General features: G+C 48.3%; 1 long non-coding RNA gene across 1 annotated transcript in view; it reads left to right on the forward strand.

The window, feature by feature from the left end:
* Window positions 1-14,891, forward strand: part of LOC140384618 (uncharacterized) — a 56,225-nt gene that overhangs the window by 38,524 nt on the left and 2,810 nt on the right. The window contains exon 2 of the long non-coding RNA XR_011933104.1: window positions 8,828-8,927. This is a non-coding gene — a long non-coding RNA (uncharacterized lncRNA). The remainder of the gene's footprint in view (window positions 1-8,827; window positions 8,928-14,891) is intronic.

The raw sequence follows: 14,891 nt of genomic DNA on the forward strand, positions 1-14,891 counted from the left end.
ACTTTTATATTCCATTTCCCTTGTAATAAATGACAACACTCCATTTTCCTTCCTAATCACTTGCTGTACCTGCATATTAACGTTCACTGTTTCATGTACTAAGACAACCAGATCCCTCTGTACCTATGACTTCTGCAGTCTCTCTCTATTTAACTAAATGCTACTTTTCTATTCTTCCTGTCAAAATGGACAAGTTCACATTTTCCCACATTATACTCCATCTGCCAAATTTTGCCCACCCACTTAACCTATCTATGGGTGGAATTTTCCAAAAAAGTGTCATTTGTGGTGAAGCGATTTTCATTCAAAATTGGTGCAAATCTTGCCGGTCTCGGCAGTGCAATTTGGATCGTAATCTTTAGGCACATAGAAGAAAATCTTTTTCTCCACTTGACAAACGTCACGCTTTAGACACATAACATCTGATTTGCTTACCCCGGATTCATCTGAGTGGTTCAATCAAATGGGTACTGCATTTAAATGCTCCACAGCACTTGATTTCATTCAAGCCAGGAGGATGGCTGCTCGAAGACCAGCTCTGCGGTGCCTTGCCAATGTTCGTCTGCATCTGGCACACAGTCCTCAGCAACTGGGATATGCTCTAGACCACCTCAGCATTGCCCACCTGAAACTGGGACTAACTCCAGAGTACCCCGGCCAGATCCATCTGAGACTGTGACATGTTCCGTCGCGCCTCGGAAAAGCCCACCTGCATCAGGGAAATGTCCCCCAGCGACTGGGACATGCTGGGCGCTCAACCATGGGGGGGCTTGTGACGGGGGGTTGCACATGGAGGGGGGGATGCATGGGTGAGCATCACTGCTGGACATTGGTGGGGTGGGACATGGCATGGTGCTAAGTGGGGTTGGTACCAGGCGCATGGTTGTCGGGGTGGGCGGGGATGACATTGGCCCCCGGCGGGACCAGTGCCGGGAGCCGATGCCGACTCACTGTGCGGCCTGGTGGAGATCATTTAGCTTTTTGCTGCACTGTGTGGCGACCCTCCGGATCACGCTTCCCGCGCTGACGGCCATTTCCTCCTGGGCGTCATTGGATGCCCTGTGGCTGACCCGTCGAGCCCCTCTGGGGAACAGGGCTCCCGATGTGACTCCACCACGTCCAGCAGTCGGGCCAGGTCGGCATCCCCGAATCTCGGAGCCGGTCTCCTTGGTGGCATTGCTGCATACTATGTGGGATTACCTCTGTGGGATCGATTTAACTGCTGCCCCCACCTCATTAGTGGGAGGCTGGCGAGCGTGGTCCTGGTGAATCAGCCAGTGGGACAGTCATTTGTCCATGAAGCCTGTGGAGCCTTGTTAAGTGGATCAACTAATATTGGATACTGGTGACGGCCTCGCAGTGTCGGCGTGGGGAAACTCCCAGCATTTCCGCTCACTACCACACTTAGAAACGTTTCCATTAGATCGCGCCACTGTGACTTTAAAGGCTGCTCGCAGAGGATGCCCACCAATGAAAGAGGAGTAAAGTGCACACAATTCTAGCACCAGTTGCCTTGAAGGTGCATTTTCTGATGGTACTGATATTCCATTGTAACCATTCTTTGGGTGGAAAAGTAGCACAGTGGTTAGCACTGTTGCTTCTCAGCGGCAGCAACCCAGGTACGATTCCTGGCTTGGGTCACTGTGCGGAGCCTGTACATTCTCCCCGTGGCTGCGTGGGTTTCCGAGAGTGCTCCAATTTCCTCCCACAAGTCCTGGAAGATTGCTGTTAGGTGAATTGGACATTCTAAAAATCTCCCTCAGTGTATGTGAACAGGGGATTTTCACAGTAACTTCATTGCAGTGTTAATGTAAGCCTACTGTGACACGAATAAAGATTATTATTATCTTGTAGCTATGTACCCTTGTTTGAGAATCTCCCGTTAGTGAAAACATCTCACCATCTACCCTGTCAACCCCCTCAGGATCTTATATGTTTGAATAAGGTCACCACTCACTCTTCTAAACTCCAAGGAATACAGATCCAGACTATTTAGTCTCACTTAACAGGACACTTCTCTTATCCCAGTCTGGTGAATCTCCTTTGGACTGCCTCCAATGTTGCTATATCCTTTTTTTTAGGTAAAGGGACCAAATCTGTATGCAGTGTTTGAGGTGAGGCCTTAGCAACGCCCTGTACAATTGCAACAAAACCTTCCTATTTTTAAACTCCAACCCCTGTGCAATAAAGGCCAAAATTTGGTTTTCCTTTTTAACTACTTGTTGCACCTGCCTGCTAGCTTTTTGTGATCATGCACTAGAACACCTAAATCCCTCAGTACTTCCCTTGACTGCAGTCTCTCTCCATTTAGATAATAATCTGCTTTTTGATTCCTCCTACCAAAGTTCATGACCTCACACATTCCCACATTAAACTCCATTTGCTAGGTTTTGGCACAGTCATCCAATCTATCTATATTCTGTTGCAGAATCACAATATCCTCATCAGAACATGCTCTCCCATCTATTTTCGTTTCATTGGCAAATTTGGAAACCTTAAATTCTGTTCCTTCCTTGTAAATAGTGAACAATTGCAGGCCAAGTACTGATCCCTGTGGTACTTCACTCGTTACATCTTTACACTCTGAAAAGTCCCTGGATATCTATTGTTCAAATTTCTGCAACCTCCACACCCTCAATGAAGGGTTTCTTACCCCTTAAATTGTTCACAGAGAACTCTTAAATTCTTCACTTCCAGTATTGGCTTCCTATTTATTGCTGTCTCCTCATGGACATAATTGTGACCCTGCTATTCCCTAAACTTTCCTCCAAAATTGCTTTATTTGTTTTTTTTTGTTTTAAATATATTTTATTAAAGTTTTTCGATCAACCAAGAATTTTCCATTTTTACAGCTTTGTAACAATATATACATTGATCGTTTTTAAAATAATATATTAACTAACGGCAAGTGCCAACACAAATAAAAAGAAAAACGAAAAGAAATAGTAACATTGAGAAGATAACTATGAACAACAAATATGTAACAACACACAAAAAAAACCCAAAGACCCGAATGCACCCTCCCCCACCCCCCCCCCCCCCCCCCCCCTCCCCTGGGTTGCTGCTGTTGTCTTTCCTATTTTCCCTTATCGCTCTGCGAGATAGTCGAGGAACGGTTGCCACCGCCTGGTGAACCCCGAGCCGAACCTCTTAGTGCGTACTTTATCCGCTCCAATTTTATAAACCCTGCCATATCGTTTATCCAGGCCCCCACGCCCGGGGGTTTAGCTTCTTTCCACATAAGTAGAATCCTTCGCCGGGCTACTCGGGACGCAAAGGCCAGAACATCAGCCTCTCTCGCCTCCTGCACTCCCGGCTCATCTGCAACCTCGAATATAGCCAACCCCCAGTTTGGTTCGACCCGGACCCTCACCACCTTTGAAATCACTTTTGCCACACCCACCCAGAACCCGTGCAATACCGGACATGACCAAAACATGTGGGTGTGGTTCGCAGGGCTTCCCGCGCACCTCCCGCACCTATCCTCCACCCCAAAAAACCTGCTCAATCTTGCTCCCGTCATATGCGCCGTGTAGTACCTTGAATTGGATCAGGCTGAGCCTGGCACACGAGGACGAGGAATTTACCCTACTTAGGGCATCTGCCCACAGCCCTTCCTCAATCTCTTCCCCCAGTTCCTCCTCCCATTTTCCTTTCAGTTCCTCTATCATCGTCTCCCCCTCGTCTCTCATTTCCCTGTATATATCGGACACCTTACCATCACCCACCCATGCCCCCGAAATCACTCTGTCCTGGATCCCTTGCGCCGGGAGCTGCGGAAATTCCCTCATCTGTTGCCTCACAAATGCCCTCACTTGCATATAACGAAATGCATTCCCAGGTGGCAACCCGTATTTTTCTGTCAGTGCTCCCAGACTCGCGAACGTCCCGTCCAAGAACAAGTCCTTCAGTTGCGCAATTCCTGCTCGCTGCCAAGATTGAAATCCCCCGTCTATCCTTCCCGGGACGAACCTGTGGTTGTTCCTTATCGGGGACCACACTGAGGCCCCCGTCACTCCCCTATGTCGTCTCCACTGCCCCCAAATCTTCAGAGTCGCCACCACCACTGGGTTTGTGGTGTACCTTTTCGGGGAGAACGGCAGCGGCGCCGTTGCCAGTGCTTTTAAGCTAGTTCCCCTACAGGACGCCATTTCCAGCCTTTTCCACGCCGCTCCTTCTTCTTCCCTCATCCACTTACATATCATAGACACGTTAGCGGCCTAATAATAATCACTCAGACTCGGCAGTGCCAATCCCCCTCTATCTCTACTGCGCTGCAGGAACCCCCTCTTTACCCTTGGGGTCTTTCCGGCCCACACAAAGCTCATGATGCTCCTGTCCACCTTCTTAAAAAAAGTCTTTGTAATCAGTATGGGGAGGCACTGAAACACAAAATGAAACCTCGGGAGGACCACCATTTTAACCGCCTGCACCCTGCCCGCCAATGACGGGCACCATATCCCACCTCTTAAAGTCCTCCATCTGCACTACCAGTCGTGTCAAGTTAAGCTTATGCAAGGTTCCCCAGTCCCTGGCCACCTGGATCCCTAAATACCGGAAATCTCTTGTTACCCTCCTCAGCGGCAGCTCGTCTATTCCCCTGCCCTGTTCCCCGGGGTGCATCACAAACAGTTCACTCTTCCCCATATTCAGTTTGTATCCCGAAAACTCTCCAAATTCCCTGAGTGTCTGCATTATCTCAGGCATCCCTTCCACTGGGTCCACGACATATAACAGCAGATCATCCGCGTATAATGACACCCGATGTTCTTCTCCTCCTCTAAGTACCCCTCTCCACTTCCTAGAGCCCCTCAGCGCTATGGCCAATGGCTCAATTGCCAACGCAAACAGTAACGGGGACAGGGGGCACCCCTGTCTTGTGCCCCTATAGAGTCGGATGTAGTCGGATCGTTGCCTGTTCGTAATCACACTTGCCACCGGGGCCCCGTATAGGAGCCGAACCCATCTAATGAACCCCTCTCCAAATCCAAATCTCTTCAGTACCTCCCACAAGTAGTCCCACTCCACTCTATCAAATGCCTTCTCTGCATCCATAGCCACCACTATCTCCGCCTCCCCCTCCGGTGGGGGCATCATCATCACCCCCAACAACCTCCGTATATTGGTATTCAATTGCCTCCCTTTGACAAATCCTGTTTGGTCACCATGCACCACCCCAGGGACACAGTCCTCTATCCTTGTCACCATCACTTTGGCCAATAACTTGGCATCTACGTTCAGGAGGAAGATGGGCCTGTATGACCCGCACTGCAGCGGGTCTTTGTCTCTTTTCAGGATCAGCGATATCGTCGCCTCCGACATCGTCGGGGGTGGTGTCCCCCTTTCCTTAGCCTCATTGAAGGTTCTCGTCAAGAGTGGGGCCAGCAGGTCCACATATTTCCTATAGAATTCCACCGGGAACCCATCTGGTCCCGGGGCCTTCCCTGCCTGCATGTTCCCGATTCCTTTTACCACCTCCTCTACCTCAATCTGCGCTCCCAGTCCTGTCCTCTCCTGCTCCTCAACCTTCGGGAACTCCAACTGGTCTAGGAAATGCATCATTCCCTCTTTCCCTTCCGGGGGTTGGGCCTTGTACAACCTCTCGTAGAATACCTTAAATACCCCGTTCACCCTCTCCGCTCTCTGTTCCATCCTTCCCTCCTCGTCTCTAGCTCCTCCGATCTCTCTCGCCGCCCCCCTCTTCCTAAGTTGCTGGGCCAGCAGTCGGCTCGCCTTCTCTCCGTATTCATACTGTACTCCCTGTGCCTTCCTCCACTGCGTCTCCGCCTTACCCGTGGTCAACAAGTCAAAGTCCGTGTGTAGTCTCCGTCTTTCCCTGTGTAACCCTTCGTCCGGAGCCTCCGCATATTGCCTATCCACCCTCAGAATCTCCCCAATCAGTCTCTCCCTTACTTTACCCTCTTGTTTCCCCTTATGGGCCCTTATGGAAATCAGCTCCCCTCTCACCACCGCCTTCAGCGCCTCCCAGACTACTCCCACCTGGACCTCTCCGTCATCATTGACCTCTAGGTATCTTTCAATACATCCCCTCACCCTTCCACATACCCCCTCGTCCGCCAACAGTCCCATGTCCAATCTCCAAAGTGGGCGTTGCTCCTTTTCCTCCCCTAGTTCCAGATCTACCCAATGTGGGGCATGATCTGAAATGGCTATAGCTGAGTACTCTGCTCCTGCCACCTTCGGGATCAGCGCCCTTCCCAGGACAAAGAAATCTATCCAGATGTGGGAGAAGAAGGAAAACTCTTTACTCCTCGGTCTAGTAAATCTCCAGGGATCCACTCCTCCCATCTGCTCCATAAAGCCCTTAAGCACCTTGGCCGCTGCCGGCCTCCTCCCGGTCCTAGATCTGGACTGGTCCAGCCCTGGGTCCAGCACCGTGTTGAAGTCCCCCCCCCCATTACCAACTTTCCCATTTCCAGGTCCGGGATGCTCCCCAACATACGCTTCATAAAGTTCGCATCATCCCAGTTTGGGGCATATACGTTCACCAGCACCACCACTTCACCTTGCAATCTGCCACTCACCATCACGTACCTACCCCCACTGTCCGCCACTATGGTCTTCGCCTCAAACGATACCCGTTTCCCCACCAGTATTGCCACCCCTCTATTTTTTGCATCCAAGCCCGAGTGGAATACCTGTCCCACCCACCCTTTTCTTAATCTGACCTGATCTGCTAGTTTCAGGTGTGTCTCCTGAAGCATAACCACGTCTGCCTTTAGCTTCTTTAGGTGCGCAAATACCCTTGCCCTCTTAATCGGCCCATTCAACCCTCTCACGTTCCACGTGATCAACCGGGTTGGGGGGCTCTTTACCCCCCCCCCCTCGTCGACTAGCCATCCCCTTTTTTAAACCAGCTCCTCACCCGGTTCCCACGCAACCGCTTGTCCCCCAGACAGCACCCTCCCGTCCCGACCATCCCATCCTGTAACAGCTCCCCCTTCCCCTTATCAGCAGCAACCCAGTTAATCCCCCCCCCCCGCTAGGTCCCGCTCTAGCTTGATTGCACCCCCCATATTGCTCCCCGGAGTCAGCAAACTCTGGCTGACCTCAGCTTCCCCCGTTTATCCTTAGCCTCCCTGCGTGTGAGGCCCCCGCGTTCCTACGCCCCCTTTTCCCGCCACAATTTCCATATCGCGGGAACAGAGCCCGCGCTTCCCCCTTGGCCCCGCCCCTAATGGCGCAGCTCCCTCTCTTCTTCCCCATCCCCTTCCCCACCGGCGCCCACATTTCTTCGTGTCCCCCTCCTTCGAGGGGAAAAAATTCCCCCATCTGATTTACAATTTCTTGCCACCGCTTCGCTACTTCATTCCAAACATCCTTTCCCAAATCTAGTACAACTTCTCCTCTTGAATGAATGTCCACGCCTCCTCTGCCATCTCAAAGTAGTGGTGTTTGCCCTGGTGTGTAACCCACAGTCTTGCCGGCTGCAAAATTCCGAATTTCACTTTCTTCCTGTGCAGCACCGCCTTGGCCCGATTGAAACTCGCCCTCCTTCTCGCCACCTCCGCACTCCAATCTTGGTAGACGCGGATCACCGCGTTCTCCCATCTGCTGCTCCGTGTCGTCTTAGCCCACCTCAGGACCATCTCCCTGTCCTTATAGTGGTGGAATCTCACCACTATTGCTCGCGGTGTTTCCCCTGCCTTTGGTCTTCTCACGAGGACCCGGTACGCTCCCTCCACTTCCAGGGGGCCCGTCGGGGCCTCAGCTCCCATTAAGGTATGGAGCATCACGCTCACGTACGCCCCAACGTCCGCTCCATCTGCCCCTTCGGGAAGACCCAAAATCCTTAAGTTCTTCCTCCTCGAGCTATTTTCCAGGGCTTCCAATCTCTCCATACACCTCTTGTGTAGCGCCTCGTGCGTCTCCGTCTTCACCACCAAGCCCTGTATCTCGTCCTAATTTTCGGCAGCTTTTGCCTTCACTCCACGGAACTCCATCTCTTGGGTCTTTTGCGTCTCCTTCAGCCCCTCAATCGCCTGCAGCATCGGCGCCAGCACCTCCTTCTTGAGCTCCTCCACACATCGCCGGAGGAACTCCTGCTGTTCCAGGCCCCATACCAACTGGGCTCCCTCAGCCGCCATCTTGCTTCTCCCTTCCCTTCTCTGCCACTGCTCCAGAGGATCCACCACAATCTGGCCACTACTATCACTTCTTTTCATCCACACCCGGGGGGACTCCTTCCTATGTCGCCTCACACTGGGTTTAGCCTTTGAAAATTTCCGTTGGGGCTCCCGATAAGAGCCCAAAAGTCTGTTGAAACGGGAGGTGCCGAAACGTGCGACTTAGCTAGTCATCGCCGCACCCGGAAGTCGCTTTATGTGTTTTAACGAGCTGCCAGGAAGTTTGTTAGCATGATAAATTGATGATTGGCCTTTTTCAGGTAGGCCGCTGTTGTAGAGGTCCTGATGCTGCCGCCAAAATTACTGAGAGGTGGAATGGTGACAGGAATTGGCACACCTTTGGGGGATCCAAAATTGCGGGCTTTCCCACTTCTGCTCCCTCTCAGCCCTATGAATATCCAGCCCATATTGAGGCTCGGTCTCAAGGCAAACTTACTATTACTCTCTTTCTGATTTTAACTATAGCCTAATCTAATATGCACCTCTCAAATAAACAACCTGATTTATTTGAATGTGTTTGTAATCTATGCCAATTTTATTACTCAGAATGTGACATTAAATATTTCTCTGATTTTGACCATAATTGTTTATCACCATTTAGTTTTTAGTTTTGACAAATGTTATAAATTTATTCATTCAAAGGATGTGTGTTTTCTGATCCCTCATTGTCACTGTGAAAGGGTGGTGGTCCACCCTGAATAGAACTGATTGACTTGCTTGGCTGCACCAGAGGGATGTTAAGAGTCAACCACATTGCTGGAAGTCATATCGCCAGACCAGGTAGGAAAGCAGATTTTCTTCTAGAAAGGACACGGATGTTTTTTAATAACAATCTAATAGTTTCATGATCACCATTATAGATATTCCAGATTTATTTAATTAATTGAACTTAAAGTCCCCAACTACCATTGTTGGACTTGAACTCATATCTGCAGATCATTAGTCCAGACCTCTGAATTGCTGGTCCAATAATAACCACTATAATTCCATACTTATATGCTTGATTGAGTTGCTGTAAATTTCCAGAATTTTCAGTTTTATTTTCTATCAAACAATAAGTATATCTCCCCATGATAAATCGTTAAATAATTAACACTTTGTCTCTCCTTTGTGCCATATTCTAGCAAAACAGCTTGCATGACCCGATGAATACTTAAGTATTTATGGAAAATTTATGTGCAATGGAACATGCACACTAACAGCTAATGTGCACAATCACAAATCTAAAATACCTCACCATGTAAACGTAATTTACTAAAACTTTAAAAACCGTTTAAAAATGTTATAATAGTCAGCAGTTTCACAGTATCGACTCAGTCTTCAATGCATTGCACTGGCAGAAGTCAAAATATCAAACCGATGTAGAATTAATAGAACACTGAGAATGACTTCCTTGGAGATAGAGTAGGGGGGATGGAACTGTGCCTGAACCTTTGTCTGGGTTTTACAGCCCTAAGTGCTTTTGGATGAGGTTATACACAGATTATCTCCTATAATTACAAGCCTTACATCTCCATAATGGCAATGATTTCTTCAGTTATTAAATTACATTGGTCACAAAATATGCCTTAAGCAGCAATTTATATGGTTACTTACGCCATCCCTATGTTGCCCAATGTCCTTTTATTTATGGGAGAAAATATAAAAATGTGCCATGTGCATTAGTGCTTGACAACCTCATAAAGAGATGGCCAATAATGCATCAGCAATAAAGAATCAATGTTTCTGAATGATTGCACTGATATCTGGCTACCATATCTTATCAAAAAAGTGTTAAACATATTTATTTTATGGCATTATTTTATTAAAGATTAATTTAATGCATGGGTATTTCATTGCACAGAGGTGCACCCTTTCAAAAGACTGACATGTACCAACCAAATTGCAGTTGATATCTTTCATCACTCCTGATTAATCAGAACATCCAGGCACCAACCAGCATCAAATAAGCAATGCAGCATGGAATCATAGAATGGTTACAGCACAGAAAGAGGCCATTCAACCTGTCATATCCATGCTGGCGCATTGCAAGAGCAACTCAACGACTCCCATCCCCATCCATTTGCCATAGCTCTGCAATTCATTTTGCTTCAGATGCTTATCCAGTTCCCTTTAGGAATTAACATTAAATTGACCATCACCTCTCTCTCAGGCAGTGCATTCCAGATCACTCACTCCGTAAAACTGTTTTTCCTTATCCTGTCATGTTTTTTTTTGCCATATCTTTTTTTTAAAATTTAGAGTACCCAATTCTAATTAAGGGGAAAATTAGCGTGGCCAATTCACCGACCCTGCACATCTTTGGGTTGTGGGGGCGAAACCCATGCAGACACAAGGGAGAATGTGCAAACTCCACACGGGCAGTGACCTAGAGCCAGTGCTAACCACTGTACCACCGTGCTGCCCTCTTTTGCCATATCTAATTCCAGTGCCCTTTGTTTCTCAACCCTTCCACTAATAGGAACAGCTTCCCTCTATCTAGATCTCTCATGATTTTGAGTACATATCTGGCCATAACTTCTGACCTCCCCAGGTCGGTTTGGGGGTACCCTAAAGATACGCTGGAGAACCCTTCTGAGAACGTCACAAACATCCTGTGGCAATTGCCAGCGTTGGAACCATCCGAAAATACGATTTAAAATCGCAAAATTCAGATAGGCCAATTGATAAGGTTGCACCAATAGTTACTCAGAGAAAGTTAAAGACTCAGACAAACCACAACTCCCCCCCCACCCCTCAACGACCCCCAACACTGCACAGGGCTCCAAGCACACCACTGGCCTCCCAGGGATCTCCCCCACTCATGACTAACCATCCCACCCACAATATTCCCCATCCCCTTAACCCTATGGGATGTTCCCCTCCCACACTGTACTCCTCCACCCAACCCAACCGCCTGCTCCTGCAAGCCTGACCTGACCTGACCCAACTCAACCATCCTTGTAAGGCTGCTCCCCATCACCCTCTGTGGTCTGACTCCCCCCGACCTCATGCTTTGACTCCCCCTCTCGAGGTCCGATCCCCTCAGAGGTCTGACGCCACCAACTCCTGGAGAACTGATCACCACCCACCCCCCCCCCCAACCCTACCCTGAGGTCCGATGTACCCTCAGCCTAAGTCTACCCCTCGCCGACCCCAAACCCTCCCCCCTAACCCGCGCTCCCCTTCCTGACACCCTGCCCTGGGGATTGGATTGTATGGGATGGGATGGATGGAATGGGATGGGATCGGATGGGACTGTATTTATTGTCATGTGTACCGAGGTACAGTGAAAAGTATTATTCTGCGTACAGTCCGGACAGATGGTTCCATACATGAAAAAACATACGACGTACATATGTAGGAAAAGGATCTGTGGGAGAGAGTTCGCAGAGAGTCGGCATGCTCCGGTGCCATCTTGGTTTTACATTTAACTTGCATATTGAAGTCTCCCAACTCCACCTTTCTATTCCCTCATTCCCCGTGTTGTTAAGACTTGTCCAACATCCAAGATACAGTAAACCATATTTCCTCTAAGCAAACATCGGGAAGACCAAACCATTGTCTTTAGGTTGTGTGCAGTGGTTATTTTGCTGAGCTAATGATCATTGGCATGCAAGATGCCTAAACCACTCATAGCCAGTGATTTGCTGATTCACAGAAACTCATGCCATCCTATCTAAGCACTAAACATTTTACCACATGGCATACAAAGGAGACTTTAATTATTTCCTGTCATACAATTTATGTTCCATTTTGTGCTATATAAATTCACTGTTGTTCTCTTGTAACTGAGTGCAAGGCAACACATAATGTTTTTTAAAGACTTAAAATCATTGTCGAAATAGATGAAAATACTTAAAACCTCAACAGGATGAAAACAAACTCTATGTTCAAGATAAAAGCTGCTTTGCTTGTCTGGATCTTTCAGAAACAATTGCAATTACAGTTCATTACAATAAAATTGTTGGTTTCCAGTACATGGTAGAAATTCAACTCGGCCAGTAGCACAAAGCAGATGGTATCACATTTGTCATATACTATATGCCTTATTGAATATTTAATTCCATTGAAATAGCTGAAGGCTAATGCATTACCGTCTAATATACGCAACCATGTAAGATGAATTTCTACCCCCTGTAGCCATCTGTGATGGCCACTTCCCGATTACAAAATGGACACTTTGCAAAGATTGCAGGGAAAATGGACAATACTGAGAAAACAAGCAAGTTCAGGGTTTGTCTGTTGATTAGAGCCGCAGCTCCCAGACAATACCAAAACTGCAAACCCATTAGCATACTAATGGGCCATCTCCGGAGATAAAAGAGTATCATGATACTAAGGCAGACACCCCAGCGCCAGAGGAGACCAGAACAAAGCAGGCCAATGGCCACCTAGGACATGCCCAGCCATCAGGGCACCCACCCCTTTATTGGAGGAAATCGATAGGAACGATTGAGAAACGGCCCAATTAATTGGGGCCAAGTTCAAGGCCTGCCCAAAAGTGCACGAAGCCCCTTTTGGGTATAAGAAGGATCCCCCAAGAGAGAATCGTTCTCTTGGCTCCGGCTCTCACCGAGGAGAGACCTGCCCAAAAGCTGCACCAGAACAAGTAAGTCCAAGGTCAATGCATGCTACCAGACAGACGACCTTAGCTGCTATCCCATACCAGTTCCACCCCTGCAGCCTCAGAACCGAACAACGGCCATTGTTCATCTGACTGAGTGGGCGCCCAAAGCTAAGTATAGGCTTTGGCAGTAGTGATAGTTTAATCTGTCGTATTTGTGCATGATTATATTTAACTGTGTGTGTAAATAAATAAGCATTTGACTTTGAACAAACTAACTGGTGTATCGAGTCTTTGATCAGTATTCGGTTTGAACCTTGTGGCGGTATCGAAAGATACCTGGCGACTCTAGAGCAAAACATAATTAGAACTAAGGAAGGCGACCATATTGGCCGCCATATTCAGAGCCAAATAAGGAGAAACACAATTAGCAACATTTACTGGCGACTCTGCCGGGACTCGACTTAGAAGTGGCTTAGTCACTCCGAGAGAACCCAAATTTGAATTTGAATCCAATTGGAAACAGAAAACCACAAGTGTGAGAAAAATACTGATCAAACCTCCAAGATTCGGAAGTGTGTTAATGCATGCGTACTAACAGGGATATAAGGTAAACCTGAGAGATTTTGTTGCGTAAAACTGTGGGGAGTTTTGTAGGCCGGAAATTAGCGTAAGCCGTACCCGTGTTTACATCACCACTTTATCACCCCCTGTTCCAAATTCAGTAGAGAACCCAGATAGAGAAAATGGCAATGAAGGCAATGGAACGCCTTATGAACGCCCAGGAATTCGAGGTCGCAGTGACCAGTAGAGTAGGACAGTGTCCCATATGGGACGAGGAAATCAGAAAGTACCTCAAAGGGAAAGGATGGCACCTTTGGAGCGAATGCTGCGCAAATGACGAAACAGATCCCGGGAGTATAGGACATACTTGGTGGGAGAACCTGTCAGAGATCCACAAGAAGAGCTTAGGGAAAGCTTGCAAGCCAATGGCAATCGTGTCCTGCTTGGCACAATTGCGAGGCACAGAGGAGGTCGTTAGGACGCTCCGTAGAGAGATAGAGAGAGACAGAAATAGTGAGGGAGATGTGAGCGAGTTTGAGAAGGAGAATAAAGATTTGAGAGAACAGTTAGCAGCGAGGGACAGAGAGGTGGATGATGCCAAGAGGGCACTCCAGTCTTGTCTCGCCCATTTGAGTAGTTTTCAGACCCAATATGATAAGGCCTACCAGGACACGCAACGTGTGGTCTTGGTAAGACAAGAAACCGAGCAACAGGTAGAGCAATTGCAGAAACAGTGCAATGATTTAAAAGCAGCCCTAGGAGCGCTCCACACTGCCACGACGGAACAAAGGCAGAGCTCAGTAGATCACGCAAAGTGCCGGAAGCAAATTGCAGAATTGCAATCTCTGCTTTCTGTTCAGAATGGGTTTCAAAGTACGTTTGGACCCCAGTTAAGACCAGGAAAACGGCCCCGATTGGCAGGAGTTAAATGGAACTGCCCACAGATACGTACATGGGACATGGACGCAAGAAAAACCACAGAAACGGAAAGCACCCCAGCCCCCGACTGAATAGGCAGAACACACCCCCATGAATCCTGTAACCACACACCGCAGGGCCGCAGCAGAAGGAAACGCAGATTTCCTATATACAACCCTTTTAACCGTGGCCCAATTATGGGACGCGTGTGAAAAGATTACACCGTTCCTTCCTACATCAGACCCCCACCAGTTTTTCACTAGAGTTAAACAGCAGGCTACCATGTATGGCCTGGACGAAAAGGAGCAAATTAAGCTAATAGTTTTAAGCCTCGACCCTTCAGTTGTGGCAGCCCTTCCCGACCTACAGAATGTAGGAGGAGGCACACTCCAAGAGATGCACACAGCGATCCTAGATGCGATCGGCTATAACAGAGGAGACCCCGTAGAAGGCCTAAACAAGTGTAGGCAAAAGAAAACAGAGCACCCCAAGGCGTTTGCTGGACGCTTGTGGATACATTTTACAGCGGTATTCGGAGAATTAGCCCGCGCCCATTTGTCCACAGATAATCTGGCCAAATGGACTTGAATCCTAGTCTCTCATGCGACAGAGGCAGGACAGAGAGCTTGCGCAAATTACGACCCCTCAGACGAGGCCCACAACGAGGAATGGGTTTTGAAAAGATTGTCCTGCGCTTGGGAACAATCCGTCCAAGG

This window comes from Scyliorhinus torazame, chromosome 10 (genome assembly GCF_047496885.1).
Source record: "Scyliorhinus torazame isolate Kashiwa2021f chromosome 10, sScyTor2.1, whole genome shotgun sequence".
NCBI classification, from domain to species: Eukaryota; Metazoa; Chordata; class Chondrichthyes; order Carcharhiniformes; family Scyliorhinidae; genus Scyliorhinus; species Scyliorhinus torazame.